Source organism: Carya illinoinensis, chromosome 10 (assembly GCF_018687715.1).
Source record: "Carya illinoinensis cultivar Pawnee chromosome 10, C.illinoinensisPawnee_v1, whole genome shotgun sequence".
In the NCBI taxonomy this organism is placed as follows: Eukaryota; Viridiplantae; Streptophyta; class Magnoliopsida; order Fagales; family Juglandaceae; genus Carya; species Carya illinoinensis.
In genome coordinates, this window is record NC_056761.1 from 34,865,167 (window position 1) to 34,881,420 (window position 16,254).

The window sequence follows — 16,254 nt, forward strand, 5'->3', positions numbered from 1 at the left end:
AATTTTTTTTTTTTTTTTAGGATTGGAAATCCTAAATTGCATTTATGAGTTTCAATCAATAAAACCCCTAAATCAATTAGGGTTTCAGATTGGAACCCTCAATTAATTTAGGATTTTAATCCGAAACCCTAATTTTATTTAGGATTAAAAACTCTAAATTGCATTTTAAATGTCCAAATCTCATGACACTAAAATTTGTACAAAAATACCGTTTTGTTATATTTTAAATGTCCAAGTCTCATGACACTACCTTTTTTTTTTTTTTTTTTTGTCATCATACAGTTTAATGTGTTAGCCATTTTATTGGAAGTTTATATTAGCAAAATTATGCTGAGTTTCGTGTGTTTAAATCAATGATTCTAATATTTAAATAAATAAAAAAACTGCACGATTTAACATCCAAGGCACAATTTAACCATTAATACTAATATTTATTGTTTTCTAAAAAACTACTAATATTTATGTTTTTTCACAAATATTTATGCATTGTTAATTTTGCCCTTTTAATTCATAATACTTATGGTTACAATTATTCTTTTTTAGTTTTTTTATTTATTTAAACAAAATGTTGCTTAATAATATTGTGAACTTTTTAAAATTGGTTTCAATCATTGTAGTTTGCCTTGTTTATTGTTTGGTGTATTATTACTTTTTTTTTTTTGTCTTGTGTTTGATTGCACTATGCCTTTTTATTTTTTATTTTTTTTATGTGTTGTGTTGGATTACACTTTGAAATTTTCTTATTGTATTGAAAAATCAGGAATGTCTTCTTAAATAGATCCGGATTTCAGTGATAGCTCTTCTGCCCTAGCCAATATCCCTACTCTTGAACCTAACCCTACTCCTACCCCCACAGGGAGTAAATCTTGCCCTCTGCCCCTAAGCCCCCACAGAGTAAGAAACTTGTGTCCATAGTTTGGTCCCACTTTACCAAACTAAAAGGTGGTGACCCCAACAACCCACAAACTAAATGTAATCATTGTGGAGAAATATATGGATGTCACTATATGAAACATGGTACATTCCAGCTGAAGGTCCATTTAGAGGAACAATGCAAGAAGAGTCCAATATTAAAATCCTTAGTAGAAATGGTCAATCTAGACTAGATATTGGATTAAGACAAATGGTAGATGGGAGTAGTGGGGCCTAGGGTCCAACATTGAAGGAGTATAAAAAGTATAATCTCGATGAGTGTAGAAGGAAGTTAGCTTGTATGATTATCATGAACGAGTTGTCTTTTTAGTTTGTGGAGGGTAAAGGGTTTCAAGAATTTGTCAAAGAGTTGGAACCGAGATTTACGTTTCCTTCTGGCCACACTGTGGCAAAGGATATTAAAAATCTGTACAAAAAAAAATAAAAATGTTTTGAGGGGCCAATTAGTTTGCTTTAATATTGATACTTGGACTTCTATCCAAAATATGAATTACATGTCGTTGACTGTGCATTTTGTTGATTCTGATTGGTTTCTTCATAAAAAGATTATTAAATTTTGTCAAATAACTTATCATAAGGATGACCCGATTGTGAAGGCCTTGAGGCCGTAATAAAAAAGTGGGGGTTGGCACAAGTTTTGACTGTTTCGGTTGATAATGTGTCGTTTAATGATGTTGTCTTGAGATATCTAAATAATTATCTTAAAGAGGCAAATAAGACATTCTTGGATGGTGAATATTTACATATTAGATGTGCTGCACATATTTTGAATTTAATTGTGACTGAGAGGTTGAAAGATGTTGATGACATGGTTGCACGAGTTAGAATGACTATGAAATTTGTAAGGTCTTTTCCTTCTAGATTGGAGAAATTCAAAATTGTTGCAAAGGCTATGGGCATAATATCGAAGAAGGGTCATTGTACTGATGTTCCTATCAGATGGATCAACTCAACCTTCTTGATGTTGGAGGCGACCCAAGAATATAAGGCAGTCTTTCAATTATTGGGTGATGAAAACATCCAATATGTCAAAACTTTGATAAGCACGGGGGATTAGGAAAGCCTAATGATGATGATTGGGTGGTTTCTACTTTTGTTGATTTTCTCGGACTTTTTTACGATGTCACATTGAATATACTTGGTTCTTTGTATCCTAAATCTCATGAGTTTTGTCAACAAATATGTAGGGTGAAATAAGAATGAGAAGATATGCCTAGAGGTTCCAATGAAAGGATGAAGGAGATGACAGTGACTATGATACTAAAATATGACAAATATTAAGGAGATTTGAGTAGAATGAATATTTTGTTATATGTGGCTATTATTCTTGATCCCCATTTGAAAGTTTCAGGCATGTTATATGGTTTGGGACTTGCTCAAAATCAGGCATGGGCTGATCTTATTGGTGAAATGGCCTGAGATACCCTGGCTAAATTGTATGATGAGTTTAATACAATTAAGAGTGGTATTGCATTTAAGACACATACACCTACCCAACGTCTTCTATAGACACCGTGACTAGGCCTCCTACAAAGAAGTGTAGAATGTCGTGAACTAAGACCCTCGCACAAAATTCCACACTAGTCCATCAATCTATGGATGTGGTTTCGGAGTTGGACAACTATTTGTTAGTGAATATGGTCCAAGATGATAATGATAATTTCAATATATTAGGATGGTGAAAGAATGCAACAAAGAAATATCTCATCCTTTCTGATATTGCCCGTTGTATTTTGGTCATCCCTATTAGCACCGTTATCTCAAAGTCAGCCTTTAGTACCGGAGGTCGCATATTGGATCCTTTTCATAATTCATTATCTCCTAAAACTGTGGAGGCATTTATATGTATACAGAGTTGGACGACAGGAAAGGATATTCATGTTTCGGATATTTTAGATTTTAAGGAAACCGATGAGGAGAAGGGTAGTGAGTGATTAGTCTGGATTTGGACCACCTGGTAATTATTTTTATTTTATTATTTTGATTTATTTATATTTATTTTCGATTTCATTGGTATTAATTTTAGTATTAATTATTGTAGCAACACATGAGACGATGTTTAGCTCCACTATAATATGAATATGTGCTCAAGCTCGGGCCACCCTAAGTGTCACAATCAAAGATAAGCCACAACTCTCTCTTTAGAATATTTAAAATTTGAATTATTTGTTGATATTTTGTATTTAATGATTTGTAATATTGATACAATGTCTATTGGATACTTTTATGTTTGTAATTTTGTAATTGTTTAGCCTTTCCATTTTATAATAGCTTAGTTATTATTATTAGTTTATTAGGTATTAGGCTAGTAACTTTTATTCATGTAACTTTTTTTTTTAGTAGACTAGATTGACTAGTAATTATTAGCCATAAAATCAATTTTTATTCATGTAAATTTTTTTTAAATTTGGTTTTTAATTTTTTTTACTTATAAGTTTATAGGCTGAAAATGGCCTAGAAACTTTTTTGGGCCAAAAAGAAAAGCTTGTGGGCCATTTTAGGCCCATTTTAGCAGTTTCTGGGCTCAAGGTCCAGTAGTGATGTAGGGGGTGGACGAATTGCCTCCCTAATTTGCATCCCGTTATGCGGGACGGGGAAGGAATTTCCCTTCCGCCTCATACAGGGGCGGGGGGTGGGGAGGGGTCTATGGGGTAGACCCCTAGTTGGATTTATATAGAGCTAAAAGACATGCCGTTTAATAGGTAGCCTTTATTCATTTGGAGCTAAGTGACATGTCGTTTACGGTTTTGGTAAAAACGACACGTCATTTAGTTAGAGTGCCTTTTCATTAAGTACGTGTCTAAACGACATGTCGTTTTCAATTTTAGAAAAACGACATGTCGTTTAGGTTAGTCAGCATTCATTCTGTGTAGGAAAAAAATGAAACGTCGATTTTCATTTTGGAAAAATGATATGTCGTTTAGATCAATTTTGTTTAATTTATAAAAAAAAAAAAGGGAGCACTTGATATTTATTTAGCATATTTATTTATTTGGTCATGCTATAAATTTTTGCTCATTTTTGCATATAGTTATTATTTGATTTAATTGTGTGTAATTTAGATGATTGTTGTGCAAATTTAATAATTATGCTCATATTTAGTTTGCATGAATTGATTATTTTTGCTCTAAATTAATACATTCAATTTTTGGATGAGTATATATATATAGTTAAAAGCATGAAATTAAATGTTATGCATAATATTATAGTTTTATTATGCAATGATTATACTTAAATTGTGAGAATATTCTATACATAATAATAATATGTTAATTTTAGTTAAAATTATGTAATTTATAATTATTCTCATATTTGGTTAATCCTTATGCATAGAAGGTATAATGTCCAGTGATTAATATGATTTTTGTTTAATTAGAGAATAGCCACAACATCTTTAATTAAATAAAAATCATACATTATTATTGATTAGGATCACATAAATAATATTTAGACATTAATTTCAATTAATCATACTTAGTAAAATATATTTTATCCCACAAGAATTTTTATTATATGATTAATTATGATAAAATATCAAATTATTCATAACTTACCCATATGAATTATGAATTAATTGAATAGTTTGATAGTTTTATCATAAAATTTAATATTAGATAGAATATATATCAAATTATAATCATTAATGAACTATTTACTGTTGGAGTATGAATGTGTACATCTAAAGAGGTTCTGTTTAGGAGACTGGATTTTAAGCTGGACTATTGTGACCCCTCCAATCTTTTTTGAGAATCTTAAAGTTCTGTCTAGGAAAGAAAAATCTTTTTTGGAAACGTACTTAGTAATACTATTTCTTTCTGCGGTAAAATAGGCCTTATACATGATTATTGAGGAAATAACTTGATAAATTCTATCATAAAGAATAATTAAATTTATTTGAATTAAAAATTTAGCTAACAAGTAATTTTTATGTCATTAGATTCAATTTTTAAGCATGATTTACATTGGTAAATCATGAAATTTTATTTAGGCCTCAGTTTTAATATAAGCATATAATCTATAATTTTTGCAGTTGTATAACCTGCAAGTTTATATGATATTCGTTATGATATCCCTGAACTTATAGGAGATAACTATAAGGTCTAAAAGGAGAGAATTCTTTTTCATTTGAAGTGGATGGACATAGACTATGCTATTAGGAAAGACGAACCACCAGCATTCACTGATACCAGCACTACAGCAGACATCATTCTTTATGAACAATGTGAGCAATCTAATTGCCTCAGCATGATGTTCATTGAGATTAGAACTTTTACTAGTATTCATAGTTCTATTGATCAGCATGAAAAGGTCCGAGACTTGCTGAAAGTCATTGATGATTAATTTGTCATTTCAGACAAGGCACTAGCATGTACCCTAATCATGAAGTTCTCATCCCTAAGGCTCACTAATGTGAAAGGTGTGCGCGAGCACATCATGCAAATAAGGGACATTGTGACTCAATTGAAGAAACTCGAGGTTGAAATGTCGGAATCTTTCCTTGTGCACTACATTCTGAACACCCTTCCGCACCAATATGCACGCTTCAAAATCTCATACAACACATATAAAGATAACTGGTCAATTAATAAACTAATGACCATGTGTGTTTAAGAAGAAGGGAGACTGGTGATAGAACAACGAGAAAGTGTAATGCTGAAAACGCATGGAAAGGGGAAATCTCGAGCTAATAAGAAAGGTAAAGATAAAATACTTATCAAAACTAATGTTGGAATCAAGAAAGATTCTAAGTGTTTCTTTTGTAAAAATAAAGGACACATGAAGAAGGAATGCGCCAAATTTCAAAAATGGCTTGCAAACAAAGGTAATCCAACCTCGTTTGTTTATTATGAATTTAATATGGTTAATGTCAATATTAACACATGATGGATTGACTTTGGATCAATAATCCACATTTCGAATTCGTTGCACAATTTGCAAAACTTAAGGAAGCCAATGGGAAGTGAGCAATGCATCTTATCAGGAAACAAGATGGGCTCGCATGTGGTAGCTATATGAACTTGCTATTTAATATTGAGTAGTGGATTTTTTTTGAAGTTAGAAAAGACCTTTTATGTTCCAATTTTTTCAAGAAATGTATATTCCTTTAATTTTTCAAATTTATCATTTAGTTTATTTTATAAATTTGATTGTGTTGGAAATGGAACATTGTCTGATGATTTTTACTACATTAATTTACAAAACAATACCAGTTATGATTCAATACATGTTTACACTAGCACTAAAAGATGTGTTATCAATGAGAATTCTTCAAAATTGCGGCACCGAAAATTAGGTAATATCTCCATTGAAAGAGTTAAAAGATTAGTAAATGAAGGAGTACTAAATACTCTGAATTTTACTGATTTTGAAACTTGTGTGGATTATATAAAGGGAAAGCAAACCAGCAAATTAAAGAAGGTGCCAATAGGAGTTCGAATATATTAGAAATCATACATATTGATATATGTAGTCTAGATATGGACTCACATGGTCAAAAATATTTCATCTCTTTTATAGATGATTAGTCACAATATATGTATCTGTACATGCTTTATAATAAGAACGAAGCATTAGATGCCTTTACGATCTTTAAGGCTGAAGTAGAGAAACAATGCGATAAGCAAATTAAGATTGTGAGATCAGATAGAGGTGGAGAATATTATGGTAGATACACAGAGGATGGACAAGTACCTGGGCCATTCGCAAAGTTTCTTCAAGAGCATGAGATTGTTGCCCAATACACCATGCCTGGTTCACTAGACCAGAATGATGTAGCAGAAAGAAGAAACCGAACATTATTGGACATGTTGTGGAGTATGCTTAATAGCTCAAATCTTCCTAAATCCTTGTGGGTTGAAGCACTTAAGAAGGTAGTATATATATTAAACAAAGTTCCAACCAAGGCTGTTTTTAAAACGCCATTTGAATTATGGAAATGTTGGAAACCTAGTTTGCGACATATGCGCGTTTGGGATGTCCTTTGGAAAACAAAGAAGAAGCTAAGCCCAAGGACCATTATTGGGTATTCATTGGATATGCTGAAAGGTCTAAAGGTTACATATTTTATTGTCCATCTCACGGCACTAGGATTGTGGAATTAAGAAATGCAAAGTTTCTTGAAAATGACTTGATCAGTGGGAGCGATCAAACCAAGAACATAGTTTCTGAGAATGATCATTTAGAATCTCAACATTCCACCTCAAGTGATAGATTGGTTATTGTTCATAGAAACCGTCAAGTACGAGCTGGTGTTGAACAACCAGTCGTTGAAGTTCCACAAGCTGCTGACAACATTCCAGTAGATCAAGAAGTTCAAGAGTTGCTAAGAACTTTTGAACAACAAGTTGAACCACATACTTCTCAAGAATATGATGGTATATTAAGAAGATCTATTAGGCCTAGGAGATCAGCAATTCCTATTAATATGTTGTGTATCTACAAGAGTCTGACTACAACACTAGAGTAAAAAATGATCCTAAGTCATTTTCACAAGCCATGAGTTGCAAAGAATCAGAATTATGGTACAATGCTATGAAGGAAGAGATGAATTCTATGAAGAGTAATGGAGTCTGGGATCTTGTTGAGTTGCCTAAAGGGGTAAAAACCATTGGATGTAAATGAGTTTTTAAGACAAAGAGAGACTCATTGGGTAACATTGAGAGATACAAGGCAAGACTAGTTGCTAAGGGATTCACTCAGAAAGAAGGAATTGATTATGCAGAGACTTTCTCTCCTCTATCTAAGAATAATTCCTTGTGCATTATTTTGGCATTAGTAGCCCATTTTGACTTAGAGTTGTGATTGTCAAGATATTTTGGTTATAATATCTGCCTAGAAGTGAGAGAAATCGAGATTGAGTAGTCCAAAAAGTGAGATTAGTTGTGAGATTTTTAGACAAAAGGCTTGACCTTTGGAATTGCTAGTTAAGAGAATAAATTCACCATTTTACTTGTTTGATGGACTAATTGTTCTGCTTGTAGGTATTAAAGCCCAGTCATGAGAATTAAAGTCCAAACTAGCATGTGGCCCAATCTTGAGCTCAAGCCCGACATATGTAAAGGCCTCTGCTGCAGCTTATTCTCAATCATCAAGAAAGATTGAGAAACACCTAAACCCTTAGAGGGCAGAACCTAGAACTAGAGAGAAACGGTTAGAAGAGAGAGAAGATGGAGATGATGGAAGGAGGGAATAAAAGGAGAAGAGGCGCACCACAAAGGAGGATCATTGATTCGCATTCATACTTTGAATCTTTAGTTACTTTCTGTTTTGAGAACGATTGTAGTTTTTCTTACTTTTTAGGGTTTCCAAATTATCTATCAAATGATGATTTGGGGCTAGTTTCCATAGCTAGGGTTGCAAAGGAAGAGGTTTCCTTCCTCCATCGTCGATGGTTATTTGCTGATGTTTTACTTAACCTAAATCTGTTGCTGTATTTTCATGCTCTATTTACTATCGGTTTGGAAAGATCTCTTGTTCTTGACCTATTGTAGACTTACGACACATCAAGACCTTGAAATAATCAAGGATCTATCCACTGTGAGCCTTGAGATAAAATTAGATGATAATGCGGTGAGGGTTTTATTTCTATCTGTGCCTTCATCTGAGTTTTACTATTATTTGTTCTTAAGTGTTAATTTCTTGATTGAGTTAACATGAGCAGATGCACCCAACAACTATAACCTGACGGTAGAGGAAACCCTAACCCTGTGTCCCTAGTATTTACATTTTCTGACAAATACTTTCCAGTTCTAAGTTTTAAAGACTTTATTTGCATTTTACATTCTTTTTGTCCCAAATTTAAATATTGTTAATTTAGTTTTTACATTTGTGTTATCCTTAGAAGAATTGAATCCCTTGTTTCACTTGTCACACTACTAAATCATCCTACATTCAGTGCAACCCATTGCACACAACCCCTGATTAATCTCTCCGCATTTGAAAACAAACCTCTCTCATAAAGGGAATTTGTCTACCATACTTTACTTCCACTTGATTTATGTTGTTTTACTTATTTACATTTTGTTGGGTTTTAACATAGTTGTCCTTGTGGAAATGACCTTGGGCACTCATACTATATTCTGAACATGCTTTTATACTTGGAAGCATTATTTTGAGTGAATCAAGTTACAATAAATGGATGTGAAAATGGCATTTCTCAATGGAGATCTAGAAGATGAGGTTTACATGAAATAACCTGAAGAATTCCCCTCTAGTTATGGTGAGCAATTGGTTTGCAAGCTCAAGAAGTCCATATACGGTTTAAAATAGGCATCCCGTCAATGGTATTTGAAATTCCATAATGTAATTTCTTCATTCGGTTTTGTAGAAAACATTATGGATCAATATATATACCAGAAGGTCAGTGGGAGTAAAATCTATTTTCTTGTTTTATATGTGGATGACATTTTATTAGTAAATAATAACAAGGGTATGCTGCATGAGGTAAAATAATTCTCTCTGAGAATTTCGATATGAAGGATATGGGTGAGACATCTTATACCTTTGGCATTAAGATTTATAGAAACAAATTTCAAGGTATCTTGAGTCTGTTTCAGGAAACCTTCATTAATAAAGTTTTAGAGAGATTTTGAATGAATGATTGTTCACCAAGTGTAGCCCCCATTTTGAAGGGTGATAGGTTCAATTTGAACTAATGTCCAAGGAACGACCTTAAAAGAGAACAAATGAAGAACATTCTATATGCTTTTACTATCGGAAGCCTAATGTATGTTCAGGTCTGCACAACACCTGACATTGCATTTGTTGTAGGAATGTTGGGACGATATCAGAGTAATCTAGGTTTAGACCACTAGAGAGTTGTAAAGCAACTAATGAGGTACCTTCAAGGAACCAAATACTACATACTTATGTATAGATAGACCGACAATCTGGAAGTAATTGACTACTCAGATTCTGACTTTGCTGGTTGTATTGATTCACATAAATCAACATCAGGATACATTTTTTTGATGGCCAGTGGAGCTGTATCATGGAGGAGTGCCAAACAAACTTTGGTTGTCACTTCCACTATGGAAGTTGAGTTCATCTTCTATTTTGAGGCTACTTCTCATAGTATATGGCTTAAGAGTTTCATTTTTGGACTTAGAGTTATGGACTCTATCACTAAGCCATTGAGAATATATTGCGACAATTTAGTTGTTGTTTTTATGGCAAAGAACAACAATAGTGGGAGTAGAAATAAACACATCAACATTAAGTATTTAGCCATAAGAGAACTTGTTAAAGAAAAGAAAGTGGTCATTGAGCACGTCAACACTGAGTCAATGATAGTTGATCCTTTGACTAAGGGCATGCCACCGTTGAAATTCAAGGATTATGTAATAAATATGGGACTTGATTCCATTGTGTAATTTTTCATTGTATGAACAATATTATTTTAATGAAAATCTTCATTATTTTGATATTTTTCTCATATTGATGTGCACCTTAATTTAATTTGAGAAAAATTTATATGTGTTGGACCAAGAAAAAACATAGGGTTTATTCATTAAGAAATTGTTGCCACATAAATTTTAAGAAATAAATACATGGTAATACATGGAAGATAATACTCGTCATAAGAGGACTTATCATCATGATTCATGTACTTATTACTTAATACAGATTATCGATGGATTTAAGATGTGAAGTGTGGACCAAGTGGGAGAATGTTGACTGTTTCTCTCGGAAGTGGTTAAGAGAATGGGTCTCCAACTCCCCTTCATCTCAAGAGTTTTGAAGTTATCTACTCCATGTTTGAAATCGTTCTGAACTGTCTTCATGATAATTTGAGAACGTGGGACATGTGTTGCCAAAACTTGATGGAAGCTTTGGCTATAAATACCACTGTTTGGTCTCCAAACTCACTCAACTCAATTCCTTCAGTCTTACACCATCTAAAGTAAGTTTAGTAGATTAGTCTGGAAGTGCCAAAATGAGGAAGAAAACAGTGGTTTTGAGCTCCGTATATTTCAGAATTTCTGTTTTCGACGTTCTTTCACTTTATGCGAGTAGGGTTGCTGCATGGAGGCGGCAACCGCCCCTCTGGTGTCCACTACACCAGCGGGGATCCCAGATCAACCTTTTTCTTATGCCCATGCAGTTTCTAAACCATCGTCAGCGCCAAGTTTTAAGTTGCCGATGCGATACCTTGTGGAGGTTGATGGCCAACAAGGTTTTGTGTTCTCTGAGGTTGAGATGACACGGGCAACGGAGGAGTTTCGGCATGTGTTGGTGTTGAAATTTCTGCAATCTCGTCCGTCTATTGATAAAATAAGGCTGGCGGTGATTAAAACGTGGGGTCTGCTTGAGATCCCAACGATTAGTTTCATGGATGTGCATCATGTGTTCTTAAATTTACAGTCAGAACATGATTTTATTCATGCATGGGCGAGAGAAGGAAGGGTTATAGAAGGGTATGCATTTCGATTGTTTCGATGGACCAAAGATTTTGATTTGAAGAAAGAACCCTCTTTGGCACCACAATGGGTATTCTTGCCACGGCTACCGTTGCACATGTATCGAATTGATTGCTTGCAGATCTTGGCGACAAGGTTTGGACGTTTTTTAGGCACTGATAATGCAACTCTTAACAAGACTAGGGCTTCGGGTGCAAGGTTATGTATGGAAATTAATTTGCTGGAGGAAAAAGTCCAAGGTTTCCCAATTGTTGTATCGGCACATAAGACTATTTGGCAGGAGGTGAGGTATGAGAAGCAAAGTTTTTATTGTAAACGATGTCGTCGGTAGGGGCACTTGGAAAATGTATGCAAGGTAGGGATGGGAAAGCCAGTTCAGATTGATCGAACTCATAAAAACTACAAAAAGGTTAAGGAATGGCTTGTTAAAGGAAAAGGTTTGCATGAGGAAACAAAAGAACAACAAACTGAATTGAAGAAGGAGCATGACTATAATGTGAATGGGGAGGACTCTGGTGGTGTTAGTATGATGGTAGAGGAGGAACAGCAAAAAGATCCGAATTTAGAGGCACCTGGTGGGGAGAATTCTACTAAACAAACAAAGGATGCACATGCTGTAATGGCAATGAATATTGATACGGAGCAGCAGAATGCTGGCATTGAAGAGGCAAATTGTGAGACGGAAAGGGAGGTGACGGCGGACACATATCAGGAAGATCAACATGGGGTCTATGATGAGATTATAATTAACGTGGAACAGAGTGAGACCTGTACGGAGGTCACGGCCATGCAGGAGATTTTAACGTGGGATAGGCAGCCGATTGAGGGACAGAAGGATGTGGTTTATGAATTGTTGGAAATGGAGAATACAAAAATAGGGGCTATGCGGGAGGACAAATATGGGTCAGACCAGGAAATTGAGGAACCCACAGAGGTACTGGCAGCATCGACAGGATATGGTTCAGAATCCGATTTGAATAACACAGGTCCACCTATGAAAAGAACTACAAGGCAGACCGTGCGACAAAATCCTCGGGCTATTTCTAGGCCTGAAAGACTGAATCTATGATTGATAAAATGATGGTTTGGAATGTGCGGGGTTTACGTATGTCAAAAAGGAGACTTAGGAAATTGATAAGGCAATACAAACCATCGGTTTTAATACTTGTGGAACCTTTTGCTGATGAGGAGGTGATGGTGTACTGGGCAAATGTTTTTGGTTATCCTTTATACTGTGCCAATGAAGCTATGGGAGGCAAGATTTGGGTATTTTGGATTGATGAATTGTCTTTTGAACTTTTGAAGTGCATGGTATGTCAGACCAAATGATTTCAGGTTGCTTTAGCAAGGGAGAGGATTGCATCAGTGTGGTTTTTGTATATGCAAAATGTAATCCAGTGGAAAGAAGGTTGCTCTGGCAAGATATAGAGGCTATGCGTGATGATAGCATTCCTTCAATGGTGGTAGAGGATTTCAATATAATCCGAGAAGACCAAGAGCGTATTGGAGGTAATTCGAGATCACTATTTGCTATGTCGGAATTTAATTCTTGTATACACAACTGTGGTCTTGTGGAGATGATAGGTAACGGAGGTAGAATGTCGTGGTGCAATGGGCATTGCGGTCCGTCGAGGAGTTGGGCACATCTTGATAGAGCTCTTCTGAACTTGGCCTTCTCTCAGAGGTTCCCGAATGGGTGTATGGAGTACTTAAAGTGAAAGACATCGGATCATTGTCCTATGTTAATTAAGCTTGAGATGGAGACCCAGAAATATGGCCCGACTCCATTCCGATTCCAAAGTATGTGGAGCACTCATGAGAATTTTCTTCAGTGTGTGGAGGGGGTTTGGAGAGAATCGGTACTTGGGTTTGGCTTAGTATGCTTGGTGGCAAAATTGAAAAAACTGAAGCCAGTGCTTAGGAAGTGGAATAAGGAGACATTTGGCTGAATAGATCAGTCGATTAAGGAGTTAGATGCGCAAGTGGAACTTCTGGAGGCGCGGTTGCAAGAGGGTCATTTAACAGAATTAGAACAAGAGTATTTGCATACAAAAGTAGAGTTAGAAAGGTGGGAAAACAGGGAAGAGATCCGGTTGTCTCAACAGGCCAAAAAGAGATGGATCATAGAAGGAGATCGTAACTCAAAGTTTTATCATGCCGTGGTCAATCAACATAGGAAGGCTTCTGTAGTCTCAAAAATGACTATACCAAATGGAGTTGTTCTGGAGTCTCGGGAAGATATTCACAATGCAGCAGTGGTGCACTTTCAAAACTTCCTTACGGGGGAGGGGCCTACGGGAATACCAAAATTAAGTGGTTTATTATCAACGGTGGTGAATGCGGAGGAAAACCACGAACTTGTTAAGGAGCCTACGGAAGAGGAGGTTTGGATGGCTTTGTCCTCTATTCCTAAACTAAGCAGTCCCGGGTCAGATGGTTTTAGTTCTGAATTTTATATGCATTGCTGGCCTATTGTTAAATGGGATGTGTTAGAAGCTGCACGTGATTTTTTTCGAGGTACACCGCTAACTAGATTTTATTCAGCTTCTTACATAGTTCTTATTCCCAAAGTGCAGGATCCTCACAGTTTTGATAAGTTCAGGCCGATTAGCTTCTGTAACGCGGCATATAAAATTTTTTCAAAAATCCTTGTGAATCAGTTGGCGAGTTTGCTTCCTCGGATGATTTCTTGGGAGCAAGGTGCTTTTGTTCCAGGGCGGAGTATTTTTTAGAATATTACCCTTGCTCAAGAAATGGTACATACTCTTCATTGTAAGACAAAGGGAGGAAATGTTATATTGAAAATAGATATGGCGAAAGCATATGATAGAGTGGATTGGAATTTTTTGAGTATGGTTCTAAGAAGTTTTGGTTTTGCAGACCGAGCTTGTGGTTTGGTAGAAAATTGCATGAATTCTCCTTGGTTTTCGATTATGATGAACGACAATTATAAGGGTTTTTTTAAACCTACGTGAGGGTTGCACCAAGGGGACCCTCTCTCGCCTTATTTATTTATCATTATGCAGGAAGTCCTTACTAGAATTTTAATCATGAACGAATATCGCCATATTATATTCCGAGAGGTGCACCTTTGATCTCGCATCTTCTCTATGCGGATGACCTTCTTATTTTTGCAAATGGTGTGAAGAAATCAGTTAGAAGGCTCATCCGAACTCTGGAACAATATGCTCAATGGTCTAGTCAAGCCATAAATAAAGAAAAATCAGCTCTCTTTATGTAAAAAAAAATTCCTTACGATCGAAGGTGTGGCCTACTTAATAGCACAAGGTTTGCGGAGGGGTCTTTTCCAACAATGTATTTGGAAGTGCCTCTGGTAACAGGACATCTTACTGCTAGACTTTTGGAGCCATTGGTTAACAAAATACTCAATAAGGTGGCGGGTTGGAAAGTAAAGACATTATCTCAAGCTGGTCGGCTAACGTTGATCCAGCATGTGTTGTCGTGCATGGCAACTCACTTGTTGGCAGTTCTCAATGTTCCTCAGATTCTCTTATCCAAGCTTAATTCAATCTTGTCAACTTTCTTCTGGGGGACACATCACGGAAAGCCGAAGAGGAAATGGGTCTCCTGGTCGTCTATCTGCAAGCCAATATATGAAGGGGGATTAGGTGTACGGGATTTTAAAGATATGTAGAGAGGGATGCACATGAAGTTAGTATGGCGTCTCATCACGATGGACAACCTTTGGGTGCAGTTTTTTCGTGCGAAGTATGCGAGGGATGAGAATCTGGTAATGGCAGCTTCAAAGGAAACTGGTTCACGTTTATGGAAGGCTATGATGCAGGTATTTCTAGAGGTTCAGGAAAATACTAGGGTGCGGATCAAGGAGGGGAATGTGTCGTTTTGGCATGTTAAGTGGTTATTGAGCGGACCCCTAAGTGTTCAAGTCCAAGATATAGTTAACCCGATGGTTAGAGTGAAGGATTTATGGATTGGCAACGTGTGGGATGAGAATGCACTCATAGATTTGGTTAGTGAAAATAGAGCAAGGGAGATCATGCAATCGGTAATGGCTAGGAAGGAAGGGTTTGATGTATATATATGGGAATCGAATAGAAATGACATTTTCACAACAACATTAGCTTGGAATATTACCAGAGTAAGAAGTGAAGAGCTCCCTTGGAAGGGGTGGTTGTGGCATAATTTGCTCCCTAGACGAGTGGTGGTCTGTGTTTGGGAGGCTTGGTTTCGCAGTTTACTTGTTGATATGCGAATAACTGATATGGGAGTCGCACTTGCGTCCAGATGTGATTGCTGTGTTAGAGGAAGCTTGGAAATGCTTGATCATGTATTATGTTCAGGGGATGTTGCGAAGGCAGTTTGGGAGAAAGCAACTGCTACGCTGGGCGTTCGGTGCATGGGTTTCAGCAGTTGGCGTGCTCGGGTTTCTGCATGGTTCAGCTGTGCGAAGAGGTCCTCACAACGTGAGATTCTAGTAGGCTTAATTCCGAGCCTTATTACTTGGCGTCTGTGGCTTCATAGGTGTAAAGCCAGAATGGAGTCTATGTATGAATCACTTGAGGCCATTTGGATTTCGGTGAAATTCTGGTTGTCCCAAATCTCGGAAAACATCACTAAATGCAGTAGATTATCAGCTACGGATAATAATTTATTAGCAATACTTAATGTGCCTATCAAGCAAATTATTAACCGCAATATAAGGGTGGTCAAATGGTTGAAACCGAAGTCGGGATGGGTAAAACTAAATGTGGATGGGAGTTGTAGGGGCAACCCGGGGACTTGTGGTGGAGGTGGAGTGATTAGAGACCATCAAGGAAAAGTCAAAGCGGCTTTTTCAAAATTTTTCGGGTTTGGTACAAATAATGTTGCGGACTTGAGAGCTTTGTCATGAGGTATTAGGATGTGCAAAGTGAATGGTTTT